We start from the raw sequence: 19,904 nt of genomic DNA on the forward strand, positions 1-19,904 counted from the left end.
GATGTTTAAATAGAGCACTGGAAAGACTACATCATAATTCATTAACAAATAAAACTTTTATTTCTTTCATCAGTTATAGCAAGATTTATATTAGGTGTATTGCTAAAGTAAGACATCAACATCTATCATCAAGGTGGTCAGAGTCTGAAGAACTAGTGCTTGGTGCATATCACAAAAATTAGCCTAAACATAGTGAATTTCATTTGTGCACAGGCTTCAGTCAAGGAAAAACTAACACAAACTCCAGCAGATTTTGTGAATTCCTGTATTCTTTTTATGACAGCTTAAGTTGTGTGCAAACCACTGCTTTGTATTATAGCTGAACTGAGAAATGTCTTTACTAGATTAAAAAAAAAAAAAAAAAAAAGTTCAGGTCCTCTACCTTGAAAGCTAGATGAAAGGTGTAAGTCTACCATTCTTGGAGGTGACATAGCATATCACATGTCAGAATTAGAGAGGTATTCTAGAATTGAACCAAAAGAAATATGGTATTGATAATACTGCAATTTTCTATGGTCTGATGTGTAACAGAAGACATCTCTCCTGTGAACGTTGTGCTCAAGGTGAAATCAATGTCACATTTTCCTTTTCTCAGTGTAAGCTATTGGTAGTTGCTGTAGCCTTGCAAAGTGAAATTTGACTTACCACATGTTTTATCTACATGTGTAACTCAATAACAACAACAATATCACTTCAAGTAATGTGAATATTTCTGCAAATTTTAATAATATTATTCTGAATAGTGGAATAATATGGGTGGTTAAGTAAACATTGGGTCCTGGCTGTGGCCTTAAATCTGCCCATCTAGGATTGCAAACCTAAGTGTCCTTTCTTTTGTATGGAAGGACTTCTTTTTACATTATTTTTCCCCATTTCCTTTCCATGCCCCTGTAATAGCTTCAGTATAAGACTAGAGACCGTATTCATGCTACGGATAGAGATTAGGAATAATAGAAATTGAGTTCTGGAATATGTTTTCCATTTATTCTAGCTGAAGTAAATTGTAAAAACAGTGACTGATGTCATTAATCCGGATATCAGACCAAGACTGTTGCAATCTTGTTTGGCATCAGGAAAAGAATACAGACACAGACACATGATGGAGTCAAAGTGGGCCATGAAGTTATCAAGTTGGTGTTGACCTAACCAGTTTATAGTTAGTTTGTGATCTGAAGTCTTTGGAGATCCTCTGCATTTAGAAGAGGGGAGGGCTAAGAGGGTCTCACAGAATTCATATAACATGTTCTGTCTTGTTTTTCAAATTTTATTTTATTATTTTATTTTATTTTATTTTATTTTATTTTATTTTATTTTATTTTATTTTATTTATTTTATTTTATTATTATTATTGACATTTGCTAAGCACTTTTCATCTTCCAATGGTATGAGTAGGAAAAGTAGATTTTGCAACAGTTCAGATGAATTGTCCTGATAATTTCCAAAATGTGGTCTGCCTGAACATGTAACAATCACATTTGAATATGCTTTTTGCAACATTCAAATGATTTTAAACCCATCAACATTTTTCAAAATTAACTGCTTCACATTGTGGGAAGCAACAGCTGCTCAGCTTTTTGGCTTTCTAATAGTATAACTGTGTTATGCCTAAATGCAGGCTAGAGCCGCAACTCATAGAATAAAGCAGTGTTCTAGGTCTACCCTTAACTTTTAGAATGTATCAAACTATCTAACTAAATGTCTAGATGCAGCTGCTGCAGTCAACCTCAGACCTCGAGAGTGAAGAAAAAATAAAAAGATTTATTTATTTATTTATTTTTAGCATGATACAGAGAACACAAATATATTAATTACAGTAGAAAATCTGACACCACCTTCATCCATCCCCCCCCAAAAAAAAAGACAGACAAAAGTTAGCTTAGAAGTTTTTACTTGTTTATGTTAACACAGAGGATTTTCTCACTAGTATGGAGATTTTGTACAGTGTCTACTTTGTTCTGCATACTGGTTTCTATCACTGTATGAGAAAACAGGAGAATTTAGGGTCTTCTGCTTCACAGATCTTGGTAGGGAGAAGAGCACCCAGCCTCAGAAGTAGCACTTAACAAGAACAAACTCAAATATTGCCAGTCAGAAGACTTATGTTAAGTACATTTGATACAATACCTAGTATACACCTCAACACTCTACCAAACTGAGTCATGCCTGGTCAATGTTTGCCACCTGAAACGTACATTGCCTGTGCTAGGCTGAACAACTTTCAGATTACTCTGATTTGTGAGCTTAGTTCTAGCAGTTCCAATTAGTGAGGTGCTAAGAAACAAGAGTATATAAACTGCCTGGAAGCTCTGAGACTGCTAAATTTCGGATGTTTTGTTATAACTGATTTCCTTTTGCATATGAGATGAACTGAATGTGGAAAATGTTGTAACTGGTGGTTAAATGCTGCATGCCACCTAGATGGGTAGGTTTCTTATTCCAGCTGATGCCATACCAAGGTTGCCCTCAGAACGGAAAACATTTTTTACATGTGATGAGTAACTATGACAGTAGATAGCTTAAACTAATACAGATAACATAGCTGTAAATACTGAGGCAGTAATGATCATTACGGAGCACATTTTCCTCAGTTCATTTGCAGAAATTCATGAACTTTGACAGTAACTCACAGAACTTGATGCTTTTTACCTTCTGTATTTGTGTTCCATTTTGACTCTTTCCAAAATCTTTATTACAATATTCAAAGTTACACAGAAATCCAAATACATTGTAGCAGGACCATAATAGACACCTTAGGATGTATACATCAAATTTATGTATCAAACACCAGCACATTTCTTGCAAGCTAGGCATAAAAATGAAGGCACACCGTTCATGATACGTATTTGATATTGTAGTTGTAGTATTCTATGTAGTAATGTATGAAGTCTTGACGGGTGGGAGAGGGAAGTGAAATTTCTGTCATATGATCAACATTTATATGAAATTATGACAGGACCTTTGCTTCATCAGATACTCTGTGTTCAGCTCAGCTTTTTTTTTTTTTTTTTTTTTTTTTTTTTTTTTTTTATGAAGCTGGAAAGGATGTATTTTTACACAGAACTCTGCCTTGAATTGATATTATAATGATTCTTGTAATTTTGGTCTTTCTCGCTATCTGATCTGTTATGTTAGATGTTGACAGTAACTTTGAACATATGTTTCTTCTGTAGATTTTGACAGAGTGCTGTTATTTCCTGTATAATAACAGTTTCAATTTCCTGTTCACCATTTTGTTTTTTTCACACAGTGATCAGAGAATAAAATCTTCAGGGAAGACTGAATATAGTTTGATCTTTAAAGATGGCTGATTAATGAAATGATTAAACCCATTCTTCGTACCTATCAGATAATGCTGAAATGATTACACATTCCTCTTCCCCCCTCCTTTTTTTTTTTTTTTTTTTTTTTTTTTTAACCAAAAATAAAAAGATCTAGTTGAGATGATTCTGAATTTGTAAAAACTTACAAATGCTAACTTCATAGGGGACTACAATTAGCACTACAAAAAAATAATAATAATTAAAAAAAAAATCTATCTTTGTCCATTATAAGATTATGGGAACAGTGGGAGCTTGATTTTTGTATCTCAAATATTTCTGCAAAGTTTTAAAATGTCATTCATACATTTGTCTTTAATTGGAAAGATAACTCCACCAACAGTTTACACTCCAGGAAGAGAATAGTCCAGATTTTCATGTATTATGAGCTAAAACAGATCCAAAGATGATACTGAAATAGTTTAGATACACTGAATTATATATCTAAACCAAGAAGCAGTGCTGGGTGGATCTGCTGGATGCCAATATCAATTATGCATGGGGGACTCCTATGGTCTAGCTCTAATGTGGTCTAATGAACAGAACAGTCATCAGCAGCTAAAGCACAGTCAGGTTCTCTTTCAAGTATTTTTGAATACTATTTCAACATAACAGTTTATACCTGTGTCATCTCTTCAGTATGAACCAAGGCACCAAAAAAAGATGTAATTAGAAGGATACACTTCAAAAAACACTTCTGATCCAAACTACACTGGCAGTGCAGACACATCTCATATAATTCTAGGGAATGTCTCCTGTATGATTCTGAACAATAGAATCACATAAATGTTTGGGTTAGAAGGACTTCTAAAGATCATCTAATTCCATAAATAGTGACACCTCTCACTTGAGAGAGTTGCTCAAAGTCCCATCCAACCTTACCTTGAATGCTTCCATGGACAGGACATCCATAACTTCTCTGGGCAACCTGTTTCTGTGCCTCACCACACTGAGCAAAGAATTTATTCTGAATAAAATCTCCAATTTCTTCTGAATAATATCTCCAATTTAGAGGCCAGGATAGCATGCAGGGACAATATTGAACTCTTTACACAAATCCAGGTAGGTGTTGCAAGTTGCCCTTCCCTTATCAATCAATACAGTTAACCACACTGTAGAAGGTCACCAGATTTGCCAGGCATGATTTGCCCTTAGTGAAGCCATGTTGTCTGTCACCAATCACGTCTCTGTTTTTCATGTGCCTTAACATAGTTTCCAGGAGGAAATACGTCTGTATAATACTTCTGTATAAATTCTGAAATTAGGATGTCTGTTAAATCAACCTTCAGCTATCATTTTTAAATTACCCTCCAGTTAATATTTGTTGGTTCTCTGTATAGTCTTATCTACGTAATAGCATTTGTTTAGTATTTTGGCAGTCATTAAGTATATTACATGCACAGCTCAGAGGTAAGCTTTACATAGTTTCCTGGTAGCCACTAGTGATAATATCTCAGTTGCACATCTTCTGTCTAGCAACTATGATGATGCAAACATAAACCTTGAAGTGAAAGTGAAGACCTCTTCTCGCTACCTGTGGAATGTGACTTGATGATTCAGATATCCAGATATGCACAAGGCAGATAAGTCGCAAGAGAGATGTGGCAGTGAATGTTAATTACATGTAAGTAAGGAAAAAAACTATACAGAGTGAAAGAGAGTATAAAAGAACAATTCTCTAGGATGTTATTACTTCTGTGGAAATGAGAAACAACATTTTCACTGGGTACATTTAGAAGATTCCTGTTTCTAATACAAAATACTTAAGAAAATTCTGAATTTTAAAAGTATGTGCAATCCCTTGTGTTTAGTCAAGCCAGCCGCATTCTTGAAGTTAATCACGTGCTTGAGAGTTCAGCATGATTGTGGAAGACATTCTGCTTTTCAGAATTTAATAAATAACTCTGAATGAATAACTTATTCAACAAACGTAATTTCTTATACTGTTTGCAGAACATCAATGAGCTAGTAATGGTTTTCTGAACTTATTCATTATTTCTATTGATTTGCTGGATATTTTTTAACTTAGTGCACTGATCATGAGCAGTTCCAGTTATGAACATTAGTAACTTGATATTTTAAAACAAGTTGAGTTTCCCAATACTGATTTTGTACACTATGACAAAAGGAGGACATGAATACAGCCAATTAGACTTACATGAGGATTTACAATTTTACAAGAACATCAATTTATCTACCTTTAAACTTATGACACTTCTATTGTTATTAGGTGAAACAGGATGAAAATGTAGTCACATAAGACCCATAAGAATGCTAGATAAACAACTACCATTATGAAAAAAAAAAAGATTTTAAATGTGTGGATTCAATGTACAATGTGCTCAGCCAAAGACAAACTTCTTACTGGTCAAACATCCATTAAAATCAGGGGTGCTACCGAAAAGAGGGATTTGATCTCCAACACTCAGAGTAATGGTGGGGAAGTGGATCACAGATAAACCAGCAAATACATTTGAGGCTCATCCATTGTCTTGTTCTTTCTTATATATATTTTAAACAAGTAGGGAAGAAAATGTGGTAATATACTTTTGTCTCCTTATGATTTAAAAACTGATGTACTAGAACAGTTCAATGCTTTTTGACATTTGTTCTTTAATATGTTTCTGTAACATTCTGATGTAACTCCTATCATCCTGGTAATACTACTCCTTTTTTAACTCACAGGTTGAAAATTTGTTTTTGCTGTCTTATGACTGCCCACATGCATTGCCTTGAGGTATTTTTTCAGGGAGTACCCCCCTATAAGACTTTAAGTTACAGTTAAATGGCTACAAGGTTACCTTAATACCAGTAGATGTTGTCTAAGGCATGTCATGTCTTTAGCCAAAAGCAGATATAAGTTTCCTTCAGGTTGGCCCAAAAAAACATAAAAGTTTCCTAAAAACAGGATTAAAAGGCAACTTTGTTTCAAATCTTCTTCACATTCCTAATGAAAAACATACATTTTCTTTCAAAACTTCTGGTTTAAATTTTTGTCAACTGGAGTTTTTTATGCAACATATTTTTATGACATTACTAAACACTTTGAAGGGTCTTTGCTTTAGAGTGTGAGTTTACATACTTCACTATACAATTTGGATAAGCAGTGGTAGGTTAACTTTGAAAACACACATAAACATACCTGTCCTCTGCTGAGCACAGGAATTAGCTGGAATTAGTCTCCGGGGCCAGGATGCTACCATACTTGCAAATGTTGAAGGTGAAATAGAATGGTACCTCACTGGCAATGAAACCTCCTATTTCATGAAGACTGGTCTTTACACTTCTGCTTATAAATCCTGTTGTTTAAAGCTATGTTCTGTTATGAACTCATATTTATATTTTATCTATTACAGCAATGTTAAAAAGTGATTCATATTTTAATTTTATGTTGTCTTCTTTCTAAGCCATAAAGATAGAAAATTTCAGCTTATTCTGATTTCAGGGTCAGTGTACATGCTATGTAAAGTACATTAATTATTTTCATAAGTTTGCAGGTAACAACATCAGCAATAAAGAAGTTTTCCTGGTATACCTAGTAACACTAAGCAGTAACAAGAACGCTATAAAATCTGTTTTATAGAGGTAAGCACTGAAACTGCTGCTTTGTGGTTCATTTCAAGAGTGCTATTCCCTGCATTGTGCTGAACTCACCTCTCCATTATTCAAATTTCAGGTATTTTTGTTTGTGTGCACATGTTTGGTTTGTTTGTTTTTAATTAGGCTACTTAACAGGATTTTTGTTTTACAAAAACCTTTAGGATTTATTTCTGTAAACTGGAAAGTTGGTTGTACATCACTGTGACTGAATATTGAACTAATCACTTAAGTTAACTGTCAGCTATCACTGACAAGAGGGGAACTCAATAAACCATGAATTAGTTCAGAGCTCTATTCAGCTCAATTTGTTGCTTAAAGTTACCTTTTGTGAGTTACAATATCCACTTCCCAACTGAAAAGCTCCTACTAAATCACAGCAGCAGCCAATTTCAGTCATGACCCATGCAGGGCTGCCCTTTTCTTTGTGGTATTCAGCTGTCATTCAAGTCAATCCTTTTCATTAAATATACTGTACCTCATCCTAAGAAGGCTAGTTCAATAAAAACATTGCAACTGCATATTGCTATAAAAAAGTATGTATATTCATTCTCAACAAACAACAACCAGGGTGTTTATCCTTTTGGAATATGAAAAGACAAGAAGTGTACTCTGTTTTGGTGCATATCTGAGCACATCAAATACCATGACTGCTCATTCAAAAGCAGATAGATGTGCAGCACCTTCAATATTCTGAGACCTCATATACTAATCTTGAATATTTTACAAATTTTTATTTATAAATATTTTTTTTTTCAAGAAATTTCTCAAACATTTCTTTTGAGAAAAAGAACTCTGCTATTAAATTTTTATATGTGCTTTTTATTCTGGCTGACAATTCAGAAATATTTGTTACTGCATTGCAATAAAATAACAGAGGAGTTAGCCTGTGCTTTCAGCGTGACACAACTCATGGGATTTGTCTCTAATCTTTATTTAAATCTAATGTGTGATATGTTTCCAGATGTAACTCTACCATCAGCCTAAACAAGTTCAAAATATGTGAATTCATTGTGATTCCCTTCATATGTTATTTAAAAATTTCCATTAAAAATATTTTTGAAAATATCATATGTATGATATGATTCAATGGTCCTACACCGTATTTAGTGTCTTCATTCAAATATTTCTGATGAAGTTTTGTGTCCTGTACTAGAAGACTGCAGACCAGATAACCAACATAACCCTTGTGGGACTGATAAAACGTGAATCCTGGAAAAGCTTGAGAGGGATAAGAACTCTGCCAACCCCTGAAACAGACACATATTAATTAAGAAGGAAAAGTCCTTCTTAATTAAGTAAAAATAATGTTTTACAACAGAAAATAAGATAAGCAAATCCTAATCAAAAGTATAAGAAAAATAACCAAAACAATTGGAGATACAAGGAATCTAGAGAAAGTTTGATCAATTACCATTTAGTTCAGGACAGATTAATTCACTTGTTTTCTTTCTTTTGACCTGAAAGTAATCTGGTTTCCTGAGTATTTTATGCATCCTCCAATGTTAACACTCCAAGAATGAAAATAATAGTGTGGAGCAATAATAATCATACATGCTTTGTAGATTTACAGAATCACAGAATTTCTAGGTTGGAAGAGACCTCAAGATCATCGAGTCCAACTTCTGACCTAACGCTAACAGTCCCCACTAAACCAAATCCCTAAGCTCTACATCTAAACGTCTTTTAAAGACTTCCAGGGACGGTGACTCCACCACTTCCCTGGGCAGCCTGTTCCAATGCCTAACAACGCTTTCGGTAAAGAAGTTCTTCCTAAGATCCAGCCTAAAACACCCCTGGCGCAACTTAAGCCCATTCCCCCTCGTCCTGTCACCAGGCACGTGGGAGAATAGACCAACCCCCACCTCGCTACAGCCTCCTTTAAGGTATCTGTAGAGAGCAATAAGGTCACCCTTGAGCCTCCTTTTCTCTAGGCTGAACAAGCCCAGCTCCCTCAGCCACTCCTCGTAGGACTTGTTCTCCAAGCCCCTCACCAGCTTCATCACCCTTCTCTGCACCCGCTCAAGCACCTCGATGTCCTTCTTGTAGCGAGGGGCCCAAAACTGAACACAGTACTCGAGGTGCGGCCTCACCAGAGCCGAGTACAGGGGGACAATCACCTCCCTAGCCCTGCTGGCCACACTGTTTCTTATGCAAGCCAGGATGCTGTTGGCCTTCTTGGCCACCTGAGCACACTGCTGGCTCATATTCAGCCAACTATCAACCATCACTCCCAGGTCCTTCTCTGCCTGGCAGCTCTCCAACCACTCATCTCCCAGCCTGTAGCTCTGCTTGGGGTTATTGTGCCCCAGGTGCAGGACCCGGCACTTGGCCTTGTTAAACTTCATGCAGTTGACCTCAGCCCATCTGTGCAGCCTATCCAGATCCTCCTGCAGAGCCCTCCTACCCTCAAGCAGATCAACACACGCGCATAGCTTGGTGTCATCTGCAAACTTAGTGAGGGTGCAAGTTTTTTTGGTGAAGTTTTCAATTGTAAATGCTTTCAAAGTTCATTTATTAAAAAAAGTGGTGTGCAGGATGTTCTTTTTCCAGAGCAAATTGAAAGAGTATCCTCTGAAAATGAATATCTGTTTGTTTTTTTTTCTATAGATACATTTCTTAGTATATGTATATTAATTTTGTGATAAAACCTCTTTTTATAAGTATAATACCATATAATTTTTAATTCCACTATCCAATAACACTGGTGTGTGTTTCCTGTAGTGTTAAAAGCACTTCTATTGAGACTGCTACAAGTACAGGTGCTTTTACTAATGCTCTGTAGTGCTTCCAGTCTTATACTGCCCAGCAATGTGAAGAGCACCACAGCTTAATGCACCTTTAGTTACCTAGAGTTTGTGTGTGTTAATCATGTTGAAGGTCAAATTAGTGTTCTAGACATGAGACTTACCTATACATTCGTGTTAGAAAAAGTGTGCAAAAATCTTTCTAAGCAAGTGAACTCTTGAGCGACTGTTCCATTAATGAAGCTGTATCCTCTCTTCCATATGTTATTTTGTCCATAACTTTTGTTATTTTTTCACGCTCATGTTTAAAGTGAAGCTGGCTGCAGAGGTAGCTGAAGGATTTTAAAGTACTTGAAGACCTTGCTTGTATGCCAATCTGAGCCATCAGGGTAGCTCATGAATAAAAAATAAATAAATAAATAATCTTATTTTGTACTTTATATCAAAGTAGCCAACAGGACAACATGAAACAGTGCAAATCACTTATTTAACAATGTCTAATAAGGGGAAGAAGTGGGATACACCTCCACCGGTCTTCACCTAGTACTGTCAGTCATCACAAAGCAGTTTCAAATCAGAAAATATGTCCAGAAATAAAATGTTTTCACCTCACAGACTTTCGTTGTCAACAGATTTACATCTTCCAATGTGCTACCAGCTATTCACACAGGCCAGATATGAGATTCAAGTAGACAGTGACAGTCCAAGGAATTCTTGAATCAAATGAACATGATGACCGGGAAAAGGAAACAATGTTCCTCAAAAAGCTTTCCTGGGAAATCCTACAGGCATTCATATTATAAACCATGTCTTTTGAGCACTTAGGTCCAAAGCCACAGCAATGAAGCACGTAAGAAAGGAAAGCACAGACCTTTCACTCACAATGTCCATAGGAAAAAAGACTCAAAGTAAAGCTTAGTTGGTTCAGTTACATACAAGTTCACATTTTAAATAGTGCAGTGAATGGTGCTAGTAGCCTGGCGAGCTGACTGAAAACTTGTACAGCTTGACTTGTCCTGACTGGCACTGTTATCCTTAACAGCAAGGGATGTAAAAACCAGTGATGTTGGCAGATTGCAACCTTACTGATTTCATGATCAGGGAGTACTACAAAATATCTCTATGTATGATATTTTCAGGTAGAAAATCTAGTTGTTTACCTCAGAAGCCCACGTGAAGCATTTGCAAGAAACTGTGTCATACAGCAAAGGGGGACAAGCACTTTCCTATGTGCAGTGACATGGGGTTGTTGTCTTTTCATAGGCTTCATTCTCCAAACATTGATTGACCCAGCACTAAGTTAGCTGAAGTGCTTGCATGCTTTTTTGAAGCTAATAGTGTTCATGTTTTGCTGTGTGCTCCTTTCTATCAGTTCTGCTAATTAGCTGTTCGGGATTTCACTGTATTGCTTTGTCTTCTATAAAGAATTATTTTGCTTTTTTTTTTAAAAATAACTTAAATATATATATATTTAATATATATAATATATTATGTATTTATATATATATTTTTTATATATATATATTTTAAAAAGTTTAGCTTCAATGATGGTAGCAAGGGTTTAACTGCTAGTACACAAGTACTTCCCTCACAATATAGTAGACACTTGACCCTTTCTGGAAAGGGCATTGCTCTGAATTGAGTATGACTACATGAGTATATGACTACATATATATTGTGTATATATATTATATATATATATATATATATATATATATATATAATGATTTATTCTCAAAAGCAATACAAGCAAACTATCCTGGTCTGTGGTGAGAAACATAAATTTACAATTGTGTTTATCTAGATAACAAAGTACACAGAGTACACCATAAAATCCTAACATATGCTATGATCTCTCAACCATCCCACTGTGTTTACCCTTTGATCTTTTCTCGACTTTGGCAGTGCAGATGTTCCTAAAAGAGAAGAGAGCTCAGTTCATACTTCTATTCCAAATACTACTTGTATGTTTGCTGTTATAAAACTTTTGCCAAAAATCTCATAAGGATGTCCTCTAGAAGAATATGGAGGCCAGCTCTTTTCTCTTTTCTTGCTTTCTTCAGTGAAAGTCCAATCCACAAGGTTGATTACTTTAAACCAAGTCTCTTTCTAACAAAATTAAATTTTAAACACGTTGCATAAAGTAGAAATTTATTTACGAGGAAAAAAAACGTTTTCCTTTTCCTCCCTGGCAGCCTAGAGCTCGGTGTTTAAAAAATGTTTTGGGGAGAGGTGAGATATGATTTTAGCTGAGAACTACATCTAGATGTGCCATTTTCTGTAGCCACTGTTGAGTACATAAATGAGGGGCTTCTACTTTTGCCACAATTTGGAAGGGAACAGGGTCTGACACTGCCTTTGTGCAGAGGCCTATTGATTATGTGATGACAGAATCACAGAATAACAGAATCATCTAGGTTGGAAGAGACCTCCAAGATCATCTAGTCCAACCTCTGACCTAACACTAAGTCCTCCACTAAACCATATCACTAAGCACTACATCTAAATGTCTTTTAAAGACCTCTAGGGATGGTAGCTCAACCACTCCCCTGGGCAGCCCATTCCAATGCCTAACAACCCTTTCAGTAAATAAATTTTTCCTAATATACAACCTGAAACTCCTCTGGCACAACTTTACCCCATTCCCCCTCATCCTGTCACCAGGCACGTGGGAGAATAGACCAACCTCCACCTCGCTACAGCCTCCTTTAAAGTATCTATAGAGTGCAGTAAAGTCACCCCTGAGCCTCCTCTTCTCCAGGTCCCTCACCAGCTTCATCGCCCTTTTCTGGACTCGCACGAGCACCTCGATGTCCTTCTTGTAGCCAGGGGCCCAAAACTGAACACAGTACTCAAGGTGTGGCCTCACCAGAGCTGAGTACAAGGGGACAATCACTTCCATAGACCTGCTGGCCACACTGCTTCTGATACAAACCAGGATGCTGTTGGCCTTCTTGGACACCTGAGCATACTGCTGGCTTATATTCAGCCAACTATCAACCAATACTCACAGGTCCTTCTCTGCCAGACAGGACCTTTCTAACCATTCATCTCCCAGCCTGTAGCGCTGCTTAGGGTTATTGTGCCCCAGGTGGAGGACTGTCACTTGGCCTTGTTGAACCTCATACAATTGACCTCAGCCCATTGGTGCAGCCTATCCAGATCCTCCTGCAGAGCCTTCCTACCCTCAAGCAGATCGACACATGCACCTAACTTGGTGTCATCTGCAAACATACTGAGGGTGCACTCGATCCCCTCATCCAGATCATTAATAAAGATATTAAAGAGAACTGGCCCCAGTACTGAGCCCTAGGGGACTCTACTAGTGGCCAGCCTCCAACTGGATATAACTCCATCAACCACAACTCTTTGAGCCTGGCTATGCAGCCAGTTTCTAACCCAATGAAATGTACGCCAGTCCAAGCCATGAGCAGCCAGTTTCTTGAGGAGAATGTTGTGGGAAACAGTGTCAAAAACCTTACTGAGGTCAAGGTAGACCATATCCACTGCCCTTCCCTCATCCACTAAGCATGTCACTTTGTCATAGAAGGAGATCAGGTTTGTCAATCAGGACCTGCCTTTCATAAACCCATACTGACTGGGCCTGATCACCTGCTTGCCCTGCAAGTGCCACACCGTGATAGATAATCTGCTCCATGACCTTCCCTGGTACTGAGGTCAAACTAACAGGCTTCCCAGGTCAACCTTCCAGCCTTTCTTGTAGATGGGTGTCACATTTTCCAGCCACCTGGGACCTCTCCTGATAGTCGGGACTGCTGATAAATGATGGAAAGTGGCTTTGCCAGCTCTTCCGCCAGTTCTCTCAGTACCCTTGGGTGGATTCCATCTGGCCCCATCGACTTGCATACATCTAAGTGCTGTAGCAGCTCACCATTTCCTCGTGGATTGTGAGGGCCACATTCTGCTCCCCATCCCCTTCCACCAGCTGAGGCTTTTGGGTATCTAGAGAGCAACTGGTCTTGCTGCTAAAGACTGAGGCAAAGAAGGCATTAAGCACCTCCGCCTTTTCCTCATCTCTTGTCATTAAGTTTCCCCCCTCATCCAGTAAAGGATGGAGATTCTCCTTAGTCCTCCTTTTTGTGGTTATGTATTTATAAAAACATTTTCTCTTATCCTTAACAGCAGTAACCAGATTGAGCTCCAGGTAAGTTTTGGCCTTTCTAATTTTGTCCCTACACATCCTTAAAAAATCCTTATAATCCTTCGGAGTGGCCCACCCTCTTTTACAAAGACCATAAACACTCTCTTTTTTCCTAAGCTCCAGCCACAACTCTCTGTTCAGCCAGGCCAGTCTTCTTCTGTGCCGGCTCATCTTTGGGCTCATGGGGACAGACTGCTCCTGAGCCATTAAGATTTCCTTCTTGAGGAGTTCTCAGCCTTCCTGAACTCCTCTGCCCTTCAGAACTGCCTCTCAAGGGACTCTGCAAACCCATGTCCTGAATAGCTCAAAGTCTGCGCTCTGGAAGTCCAAGACACATAATGTCTACTACATTCAGCTCTTCTGGAGACAGAGAGGAGAGCCAGTGCTGACTCATTCCTCCCAAACAGGACACTGCATGATGAGAAGGAAGCTCCACACATTCTGTAGCGAGGAGCTGTGGTGCGCATATGTGAAGAATAGAACTTCAGGTGCAGGAAGTATCAGCACTCAGAGACACTAAACATTACCTCTGCTTTATCCAAGGAGCACATGGGTTGGAAGGCTTTCTTTGGATCAGCCACAGCCAGGACCTTAACCCAGACTCAGTAAATGGAGAATAATTCTTCTGTGGTCTGTTTGTTTGTTTGTTTTATTGCTCTTGTTGAAGACTATAAAGAAGAAACATCTTTAATGATTATGAGCTCTCACAGAAGGCCTCTGGGATTAGAATTTATTAGGATTAGGATTTATTTCTATTTCCATTATTTTTCTATTTTTTATTTTAAATAAATATAATAATATTGGAAAAAAACATTGGTAAGACTTTACAGGAGTCATAACATGCAGTAGTTAGAAAGTATTTCAGCACTCTTCAAGACTGTATTTTCCATTTATTTATTTAGAGGACCAGCTGTGGTTCTACAGTTTATTTTACTGGGTTTTACCAGGTTTCTTCCTAGATGCACATATGGCCTTCTTCCTTCGCATTTTCTCAGGCAGAGTAGGTTTATCAGATTTTTATCTATTTGGCTGTGCATGTATAACCTGTGTGGACTCCTTATAGTTTGCATTACATCATGTAAGGCTTAAAAGAGCCAGAGAGATCTACTGTGTCACACAAAACATGTTCCCTCTGTATTCACTTTGCTTTAGTGCAAGCCCTCTCTGAATAATATCTTTCTTTTATTTATGCAGCTAACAAAGTAACAAGAGCACTGTAACTACCATAATGAAATTAAGCAGAAATATTGAGTCTCAAACATTTGAAGAATTTAAAAAAGAAGAAAAATAAATCGAGTTTGAAAAAAAATCAAAAACTGAAATTTACTTTTGTTTGTTTGTTTGTTTCCTACAGGCACCTAGGCTTCTATAATTTTTTTTTAAGGGGAGATTGGGCAAATCAAGTTTTTAAAAAAATAAAATTATGCTAAGCATCAGGGATAAAGGGAGTTTCTATCACTCTAATATTTTCTTTTGAATGCATAAAAGATTGATGAGAACAAAGGGCGGTTGTTCTTTTCTTTGGAATACATGTATGATTTCAAATAAATAAAGATGCTTAGCAAATGGAAAGATTAGTACTTCTGCACATTTTGAAAGAGTCATTCATGACAATACTCTAACTCTTATTATACAACCTGAGTTCACACAAAGTATGCATTTAAATTAAAAAATGTATGGGTATTTTTCAAGACTTCAATGGATCATCAAAACCAGAATATGTTCAGAAGTGTGTTACTCTCTGGAAATTAACTATGTTTTTCCATACGAGTAAATAATCCACATTTTTATCATTTTAAGTTTTCCTTTCATGGTGCATTATTTAAATTGTTATGTTTGGTCTAGATACAACAGGAAAATGAGCATGTTGCATACTTGTAGAGCTGTTTCAAGAAAATTACAAAAGTTACTTCTTTAGTTTTAGATGACATATTCCTTCTTTGGGTATTTGTTTCTAACAAATTTAACCACAAAATAATCAATTTAAAAGCTACAGAAGTTATGATGTAAGCCTATTTCTACCATGTTTTTAATGACAGTTTTTTTTTTCTGTCTTCCAGAGTAAGAACTTGACTAAGTAGTTTTACTTGTGATATGATAATTCCAAATTCCATGAAAATTCCAAAAGGCAGTTTGAGACCTTGGTGTATTTTCAGGCCAATATTGATATAATCTATTTATCCTTCAAAGCAAGACTTCGAATACTCTTTCTGTCTTTACATCTTAAATAGTTTCCCAGTAAAGCCATATCTGTACTTCATTTTATTTTATTTTATTTTATTTTATTTTATTTTATTTTATTTTATTTTATTTTATTTTATTTTATTTTATTTTATTTTTTTATTTATTTTTTTTTTTCCAGCAATAGATTGAGAAGAATGAGGCAGCTGTAGCGCACAGATGTTGATGTTTGAAAGGACTACCTCAATGTCCCTGCACAATGCATTGTTTTTTACCTTCACAATGAGTGAAGGTAAATTTGTGGCTATTTGGTTGATATGGGGTTAGCATTCTTGCAGATGTCATTTAGTGACTGCTGAAAATGCACTTTTTAGTGTGACTTTCAGGGCCAATATAGTTTATGTTTGTATCTCTGTGAATGGAATTTATGTTTAAACCAACTAAAACCTATTGATAAGAATGCAGAAACCTTTCTGTCAAGTTCTGCTTCAACTGGACTTGGAAAAGGTTCTGGGACCAGGCTTCCTACATGGAAAGGTTCTGGGACCAGGCTTCCTCAAATTCATGAGTTGAATTTGTGAATTCCACAGTTGAGTTACTCTCTCAACTGTGGAAACAAGCGAACTCATAGAAAAAGATTCAGCAGTTCTCTATAAATATGCCCCATTATGTTCTTATACCTAATGGCACATTGTTTCTTCAGCTTTGTTAAATATTTTAATTAAAACATGTTAACAAAGCCTAAGAAAAATAAATGAAACTACTCACAAGGAAATTAAACTTAGAAGCTCAGCTCATTTATAATAATTATATTTCAATTAGGTTTTACTAGGGATGGGTGAAGGGAAAGATAAGAAGAAACTATGATGATGTCTGAGTTTCATAAATATTCCTAGTGTCCTGTTTATAAAGTCCACAATATTTATGATAACAGTATATGACATGCAAGCTTTTTCATGACAATTACTATAATAAAAATTCAGTCATAGTGCTACATCAAAATGAGTCAGGATTTGACTCCTAGGTTTTGTAAAGTTTCATAGAATCATATAATCATAGAATATCCCAAGTTGGAAGGGACCCACAACAATCATCAAGTCAATCTCCTGACTCCACAAAGAACCACCCAAAAATCCAACCATGTGCCTGAAAGTGGTGGTGGTTTTTTTTGAACTCTGACTTTTTGAACTCTGACAGGCTTGGTACCATGACTATTTCCCTGGGAAGCCTGCTCCAGTGCCTGACCACCCTCCTGGTGAAGAAACTTGTCCTAACATACAGCCTGAACCTCCCCTGTCACAGCTTCATGTCATTTCCGTGGACCCTATTGCTGATCATCAAAGAGAAGAAATCAGCACCTGTCCCTCAGTTCCCCTCATGAAGAAGCTTTAGACCATGATGAAGTCTCTTGTCTCCTCTTCTCTAGGCTGAACAAACCAAGAGTCCTTAGTGGCTTCTCATACATTTTCCCCTCTAGACCTTTCGTCATCTTAGTTGCCCTCCATTGGACACTCTCTAATAGCTTTACATCTTTATATTTTGGTGACCAAAACTGCACACAGTACTCATGAGGCTGCACCAACACAAAAGCTGAGCGGCACAATCACTTCCCTCAACTGACTAGCAACATTGTGCCTGAGGTATCCCAGGATACAGCTGGCCCTTTTGGCTGCCAGGGTACACTGCTGATTCTTGTTCAACTTGCTGTCAGCCAGAACCCCTAGATACCTCTTGTCCCTCAGTCTGTACATATACCCAGGGCTGCCCTGCCCCAGTTACAGAATCTAACACTTGCTCTTGTTAACTTCATGCAGCTCATGATTGTCCAGCCCTCTAATTTTGTCAAGATCTCTCTGCAAGGCCTTTCCAACCTTGAGGGAATCAACAGTTCCTCCTAATGTAGAATCACCTTCAAACTGTCTTAGTATACATTCAAGTCCCACATCTATATAATTTATGAAAACACTGAAGTGAAGTGGCCCCAAAATGGAGCCCTGGGGAACCCCGTTAGTAACTGGAAATCGTCCTGATGTAATGCCATTTACTTTGAGCCTGACCCATCAACCAATTGTTTACCTATTGTATTAATGCCTTTGTCCAGCTGTATGCTGGATATTTTGTCCAGGATACTGTGAGAAACAATACTAAAAGCTTTGCTGAAATCCCAAAAGATTACTTCTAGTGACTTCCCATGGTAAAATAGATGGGTAACCGATCTATTAAGACTTATTGTCTAATTAAGTTAGTTAGACATGACTTTCCCCTTATAAACCCATGCTGTCTATGACCAATGATTACATTGTTTTTCAAGTATTGTTCAATAACTCCCAAAATAATCTCTACAATTTTACCAGGCACTGAAGTGATAGGCACTGACAGGCCTGTAAATACCAAGTTCTTTTTATCTTTCTAGAAACTGGGATGATGTTTACCAATTTCCAGCCAACTAGAACCTCTCCAGATTCCCAAGACCATTAAAAAAAATAAATAAATAAAATGAGAGAAGTCTCAGTAACATCAGCCAGCTCTTTCAGTAAACTAAGTTTGCTGCATTGCGCTAAACAGAAGTACAACTACTTATTGCTCTGATTCACAGATTCTATAGAATTTCTAGCTAGTCAGAAATTCTGACTTAGGTTATAAAATTTTATCAGATGATTCCTACACTAGGTCCAAATTTTTAGCTGGATTAGAACATTTTTATTAGATAACAAAAGTGTGCCTTATTTCTCACCAATATTTACCAAACTTTAGCTGCCAGTTTTTCCAGCTTACTGTTTTCTGCTTTTAATTTAAAGAGTCATGAAACACCAGAAATCTAGTGATGCAGAACTGCCAAGAACCTAGTCACCTCCTCACATTCTTCTGCAACCATTTCCAGGTTTCATTACATACTATCCTCCATTTGGAACAGATTATGTTACAATAATTTTTAAAATAATTACAATTAGCTTATAATTAAGTTACAATAAAATTATTTAAAATCATGTTATTGTAATTTTATTGTTTTAAATAATTATAATTAAATTATAATATTTGTTAAAATAATTAACAACAAATTGCCAGACAAAGGAATTAGCGATAGACATTTTAAAACTAAATCTATTTTTCTATCCAAAGTTTCTAACTGTAAAGATCAAATATGTTCCAATAATCCTTGCTAATTTTCTTTGTGAATTTTTAAAATCTTCTAAGGTAATGCTTTTTACAAGTGTGCTCCTTTCTTAAAGAATATGAAAATACCAGCTAATTTTTTATAAGGGTGACCCTAGATGAGAAAAATTAATGATCACAGAATCACAGAATCACAGAATTTTCTAGGTTGGAAGAGACCTCAAGATCATCGAGTCCAACCTCTGACCTAACACTAACAGTCCCCACTAAACCATTTCCTTAAGCTCTACATCTAAACACCTTTTGAAGACTTCCAGGGATGGTGACTCCACCACTTCCCTGGGCAGCCTGTTCCAGTGCCTCACAACCCTTTCAGTGAAGAAGTTCTTCCTAACATCTAACCTAAAACTCCCCTGGCTCAACTTAAGCCCATTCCCCCTCATCCTGTCACCAGGCACGTGGGAGAACAGGCCAACCCCCACCTCGTTACAGCCTCCCTTGAGGTACCCATAGAGAGCGATAAGGTCGCCCCTGAGCCTCCTCTTCTCCAGGCTGAACAAGCCCAGCTCCCTCAGCCGCTCCTCGTAGGACTTGTTCTCCAGGCCCCTCACCAGCTTCGTCGCCCTTCTCTGAACCCGCTCAAGCATCTCCATGTCCTTCTTGTAGCGAGGGGCCCAAAACTGATCACAGTACTCGAGGTGAGGCCTCACCAGAGCTGAGTACAGGGGGACGATCCACCTCCCTAGCCCTGCTGGTCACACTGTTCCTGATACAAGCCAGGATGCC

This window comes from Aythya marila, assembly GCF_965140915.1.
Source record: "Aythya marila genome assembly, chromosome: 2".
NCBI classification, from domain to species: Eukaryota; Metazoa; Chordata; class Aves; order Anseriformes; family Anatidae; genus Aythya; species Aythya marila.